Source organism: Idiotropiscis lumnitzeri, unplaced genomic scaffold (assembly GCF_059441095.1).
Source record: "Idiotropiscis lumnitzeri isolate Australia: NSW breed Sydney's pygmy pipehorse unplaced genomic scaffold, RoL_Ilum_1.0 HiC_scaffold_79, whole genome shotgun sequence".
Lineage (NCBI taxonomy): Eukaryota > Metazoa > Chordata > Actinopteri > Syngnathiformes > Syngnathidae > Idiotropiscis > Idiotropiscis lumnitzeri.
The window spans coordinates 671,692-678,210 of NW_028283617.1; the positions used below are offsets into that span (position 1 = coordinate 671,692).

The window sequence follows — 6,519 nt, forward strand, 5'->3', positions numbered from 1 at the left end:
TCCTTACGGCTTTAAGACAGATCATCATAATGAAATCATACAACAGTGTGATCATCAGTGGAGGAGCGAAAACCTCACATTAGGGAAAAATTCCCCTCCTCCCTTCCGGCGTAGAATGAGATCCTCATAATTTGATGACCATCAGGGAATAAAACTTGTCCCTGGGGTGACTTGGTGGAGGCCCTTGCCTCGTTGTAGGAGAGATAAGATAAGATAAGATAAGATAAGATGTCCTTTATTAGTCCCACAATGGGGAAATTTGAGGTGTTACAGCAGCAAAGATATAGATCACACAGAGTCGGCGGCGTAATGTAGCCGTTAATGTATAACATTAGCAGCAGACATTCAGAAAAAGCATGCAAATATACACAGTATAAACGTATCTAAGTGTAAGGAAACACTCCTAATGTTTGTCCATTATACGGAGGGGGAAACGCTGTAATGATAAAAACTACTGAATGATTGAAAATACTGCAATCATAAAAATATTCCAATGATAAAAGTACTGTAATGGTAAGAGTACTGAAATGATAGAAAAGTACTGCATGATAGAAAATACTGCAATGGTAAAAGTACTGTAATAGTAAAAGTACTGCAACGATAGAAAAATACTGCAATGATGAAAGTACTGCAATGGTAAAAGTACTGCAATGGTAAAAGTACTGTAATAGTAAAAGTACCGCAATGATAGAAAAATACTGCAATGATAAAAGTACTGCAATGATAAAAGTACTGTAATAGTGAACATCCTGCAGTGGTAGAAATACTACAGTGATAGAAGTATTGTAATAAGAATACTGTAATGGTAAACAAAATACATCATTGGTCAATATTTAAGTACACCCTTGGCTGAAAGTACAGTAGTAGTTAATATTGCATCCTAGGACTGCACAATTGCACTAATGCCCTCCCGTTTGTAGGCCTGACCCAATGTTCTTGTTAAAAAGTCTGACAGCAGTTGGCAGGAAGGAGCGGCGAAATCTCTCTTTGGTACAGCGAGGGTGTAAAAGTCTGTCACTGAAGGAGCTGTAAAGTGTTCTCAGAGTGTCATTGAATGGGTGGGCTGGTTTGTCCAGCATTGATGACAGTTTTGCCGTCATCCTTCTGCCCCCCACTGAGTCCACAGAGTCCAGGGAGCAGCCCAGGACAGAGCTGGCCCTCCTCACCAGTTTGTCCAGTCTCTTTTTGTCTCGGCCCGAGATGCCTCCTGCCCAGGAGACCACTCCATAGAAGATGACTGATGAAACCACCGAGTCATAGAAGTTCCTGAGGAGTGTTCCCCGAACGCCAAAGGACCTCAGCCGCCTGAGTAGGAAGAGTCTGCTCTGACCCTTCCTATAGAGAGCGTCTGTGTTGTCGCTCCAGTCCAGTTTATTGTTCAGATGAACACCCAGGTACTTGTAAGTTGAGACCCTCTCAACGTCTGTTCCCTGGATATTCACTGGTGCAGGTGGAGAGTGCCGACGCTTGCGGAAATCCACCACCAGCTCTTTGGATTTCCCAGCGTTGATTTGGAGGCGGTTCTGCTGACACCAGTCCACGAACCCCTGCGTAACCCCTCTGTACTCCCGATCGTCATCGTCAGTGATGAGGCCGACAATCGCAGAGTCATCAGAGAACTTCTGCAGGTGACAGGTTGTGGAATTGTATTTGTAGTCCGAGGTGTAGAGGGTGAACAGGAAGGGAGCCAGCACAGTTCCCTGCGGCGCTCCCGTGCTGCAGAGGAGCACGTCAGACACACAGTCCTGTGTTCTCACGTACTGTGGCCGGTTTGTGAGGTAGTTGTGAATCCATGTGATGAGGTGGTGGGCCACTCCCGCCTGCTCCAGCTTGTCTCCCAATAAGGCGGGCTGGATGGTGTTGAAAGCACTTGAGAAATCAAAGAACATGATCCTCACCGTGCCCCCCGCCTTCTCCAGGTGGAAGAGTGAAGTGTGGAGCAGGTAGATGATGGCATCATCCACATTGATGCCAGGCTGGTATGCAAATTGGAGTGGGTCCATTGAGGAGCTGACCAGGGGGCGCAGATGGACGAGGACCAGTCTCTCCAGGGTCTTCATCAGATGAGACGTCAGCGCCACTGGTCTGAAGTTGTTGAGCTCCTTCGGATGGGGTGTCTTTGGAACCGGAACCAGGCAGGATGTTTTCCACAGCTGGGGGACTCTGCCCAGCTTCAAGCTCAGGTTGAACATGTGCTGGACGATTCCACACAGCTGGTCTGCGCAGGATTTGAGGAGCTGGGAGCTGGTCCCATCTGGGCCTGCCGCCTTCCTCGCCTTCATCTTCCTCAGCTGGTTCTTCACCTGAGATGTTGTGAGGAACAAGGCTGAGCAGGAGGAAGTGGTGGTTGTCTGATGAGGCTGGGAACTGGAGCCTGTGGAGAGAGAGAGGGGCGAGAGAGGGGGAGAGAGGGTCTTGTTCGCAGTGGCAGGAGGGGTGGGTGGGGGCTGCATCAGGGAAGCCTGAGCGGGGTCAGACATTTGATCAAACCTATTGAAAAATAGGTTCAACTCATTTGCCCACTGAAGCCCCCCCCCCCCTTCTGCGTCTTACCTGCTTGTCCGTGGCCTGAGATGGTCTTCAGGCCCCTCCAGACATCCCTGGCATTGTTCCGCTGCAGTTGTTCTTCCATCCGCATCCTGTAGGACAGCCGTCCTTACCTCCCGGATCTTCGTGTATGGTGTGTGTGTGTGTGCACGTGTGAGGACAGGGGCAAGAAGTCCATGTGTTTTTACGTTTCAGTGTCCAGTTTGAGTTCGTCATTCTCAACATTAATCAGGTTGTAATGGTACATTTGGGCAACAAACCTACGATTAACCATCGTCTTTGTCATAAAAATAATGCAACATGAACAGACTACACATAACAAAATGAAAACTATAATTATCCCTATATATTGTTTTTTAAATTCTTCATAGTGGTCATAACATCAATAATTGTTTCATTTTTATTAAAAATTTAAATGCAGTAATGTACTCCAATCAAGGCTGATATTCCTTTATGTACGTCATTAATTTCCAAACAATATCTAATCTTTTTGTTCTGTGGCTTCAACATATTTATCATCTCATCAATATTAGCACCACAGAGTACTGAGTTTCGAGATCCTCACAATAGTCGTTCTCAAAATGATATTTTATTTTTATCAATTTAGCTTTGTTAAGGTAAGATATTTTATTGACAATCTAACATTAATATGCAAAGAACATGTACATTAGTACGAAATGTAAAAGAAAATTGTGGTGGGGGGGTGCGAATTGTTTTCTTCTTGGTAGGGGGGGCATGACAGGAAATAATTGAGAACCACTGGTCTAGTCACACACCAGCTCGGGTTCATTCCCTACCAGAGAAATGACATTCCATGTCCCCAGAGCTAGGCGCTTTATGTTGCCGGGGATTGGACTGCCTTTGACTGCCTCCTAGCTCAAAGGAAACCCAAATTCTTTGGTCCCGCCCACTGGTAGTGAGCCGAAGCCCTTGTATTAAATAATAAATAAATACATAAAATAAAAAAATTAATAAATTTAAAAAACGGACCGATCCACTGCTTGGGTTAGTTTGACCCACCTTGAGATCCGTTCCCACTCAGTGACAGTGTCTACAAGCCACTGCCACCAGGCCAGTGAACCCAACGTCCAGGCAGTGACAAAAAACGTGATCAAATTACATTGCTCATTATAAGGTGTTTGTGAGACGCTCTTTGTATGTTTCCTCAATTAAGACCTGTTTTCCATTGGTGTATTTGAAAAAAGTGGTAAACCTGTTAAATTCACTACAAAACGTTAAGAAGATGAAAGTAATGTTTGAAGGAATATTATTTTTCTATCGACGTGCCGGCGGGCGGGCACAGATAGAGAGTGATAAAGCAGCACCACCCGCGCGGGGCGTGCTGACGAAAAGGCAAGCGCTCCTCCTCTCATCGCGTCCTTATTAAGACAGAAAAAAGACGCTGTTGAATTTGACCTATTCGCAGTTCGAGCAGGTGCTTAACGCTGGAGAATATCACCACTTCGAAGTTCGAACTGCTGTTGAAACGGAGAGGTAAGTGTTTTTCGTTGGGTTTTTTTCAAAACATGCGTCGAGTGCATTTGTTCATAGTTAGAGATAGTTGTGTGGAAAACACTATACAAAGTAGCACCATGGATGTGGGCCTACAACACTGGCCTAGCAAACATGTGCTCCTACATCGACATAATTGACGAGCTCCAGTTAAGCATTGAATAATTATAAAACGTCATGGTGCTTTTACTCATTTAAAGAACTAAACCGACGCGTATTGTCATCCGGTGGTCAGGTTTGCATTGAATGTGAGCACGAGGGACGCTAGCTTGTTGCGTTAGCTTTGCGGAGCTAACAGCTTGCACTTTTGTTATAGAACCACAGAATGCAAGTACCATGATAATTTCTGTCATTAATTTTTGTGTAAGACACGATGTTCACTGGTTAATTACATGATTCTTAAAGCAAAGGTTACTGTGAATGCAATTTTGGTAAGATTTTTGTAGTCACACTGCATAAATCTGTCTGTGTCTGTTGTTTAAACTTCAATATAAACTATTATGGTTGAAATCGTTAATTGGGATGGAGGAATTGATATTTTTTTAATTTATAATTTATTTTTCTTACACTGATATTGTTAAAACTCCATTTAGCCCATAGTATTAATAATTCTCAACACAATACTGTCTTTTTTCTTTATAGAATAAACAATGCCTTCCCTGAGATGCAGGAAGTCCCCAAAGCAGGATACTATTGAACATGCAGTCAAGGGTCTGGACAAGACTGCAGAGTTAGAAGCGAAGTATATAAACTAATTTAAAGGTATGATGTTAACGCTTTTGCTAAGATATATTATTGTTTTCTGATAACCAAGCTGACATCGTTTTTTAAGTGGTTATTTTACATTAAGAGTGTCTTGACCTTTTCTTTTGCCACTTTTGTCAGTTTCAAGTTATTTCAGTGAGTGTGAAACCTGATGGTAGGAGTTCTATCTAAATTAAGGCTGTACTTGATGACGCCCTCCGGCATTTTTATACCACAATAGACCGGTGAACAAGTCCGATATTGATAGTCTAGTGTAAAGCACGTAATACGTCACAGAGATCACGTGACGCGATCCAATATGACTGTGTACAGTGTATGTCATTGTTTTGAAACTAAATAATCTTAAAGTTTTTTTTTTACGTAACCAGGTGCAATTGACATTTGTACTTTCAGTCCTAATACATACTGGCTAATGCAATGCTGGAAAATGAATTTTGGCTGGTCTGTTCCTTTAAAATCATAAAGAAGGGCTCTGCTCTATCCCTCACAAGAAGCAATGTTTCAAACCACCCTACATTAGTATAGTGGCCCAAATGAATATGATGACTCCTTATTTGTGTGCTTAAAAATATGACGAAGCTAACTTGATTTCCCTGTTAACTAGGTCGAGGAGTATTTACCAAGGCCCCTTTCAGGAAAGACGACTTTATTCTTTATTATGGAGTACAGAGGAAAATTGATAGATTCTGATGAATCTCAACGCAGGAAGATGGATGGAAGAGGCACTGTCTTTTTGTTTGACTTCCGCCGGCAAGAAAAAACTTGGAGGTGAGGCAAAGATTGAGATGTTATCTTATTTTTGTTTTTATTTAAAAAAATAAACACATACTCATCCCATAAGTGTTAGGGGAAAAATCATTCTCTAAGCAAAAATGTATAATTACTTTTATTCATGCGTTGAATCTGTACAAATGAAAATATAGATCATGAAGTCTCAAAGACAAGCTGTTAATAGGGTCTGATTCCAATAGAAATTTCTTGTATGATTTGATTTAGATTTAAAAATTGTGGATTTCCTATTTTTATGTTTTGTGTACACAAGATTGTCTCAAAGATTAATTTCTGACATTGATTGAATAATTGTTTTTTTTTTTTTTAATCTATTTTAAGTGTTGATGCAGCTCAAGAAGATGGCAGTCTGGGAAGACTGGTTAATGATGACCACATGCACCCCAACTGTAAAATGAAGAAGATGACAACAGAGGACAGACCACACCTCTGTCTGTTTGCGCTCCGAGACATTGATGTTGGCGAAGAAATAACTTAAGACTATGGACCAGCTGGCCTTGGAGAACACAGGTTTGTAAGATGCATCTTTAAGTACAATAACAGAGCCCACTTGTGGTGTTCTGGTGATGTAGTTTCCAATTAGTTTGGCAATCTAATAAATGTATGTGAAGTTTCTATGGAAGTTGAACATGATGACTGACTGGGGGAGTTCTCCATTGTCCACTATCTGTAATTCAAATTTGTGGGTCTGAGTCAAAGTTTGGCTCTGCAGGAACAACGAACTGGTCAGGGAGTGACAGTATTACAAAGTTCTGCGTTACTCCTTTCTGGGCGGTGGCCCTGTTAGGCCATCATATGCCATATTGCAAATATCCCCATTGTGGGACTAATTAAGGACATCTTTATGTTGTGGTTTCCCTACCAGAACCAGCACCAACCCTGTATATTCATGATATAAAACACTGT

At 42.3% G+C, this 6,519-nt stretch overlaps 1 long non-coding RNA gene across 1 annotated transcript; it reads left to right on the forward strand.

The window, feature by feature from the left end:
- Window positions 1-3,967: 3,967 nt before the first annotated feature.
- Window positions 3,968-5,574, forward strand: LOC148315611 (uncharacterized). Its single transcript, XR_015840760.1, has 3 exons — window positions 3,968-4,041; window positions 4,702-4,821; window positions 5,429-5,574. It is a non-coding gene; the product is annotated as an uncharacterized LOC148315611 (long non-coding RNA).
- Window positions 5,575-6,519: the final 945 nt, after the last annotated feature.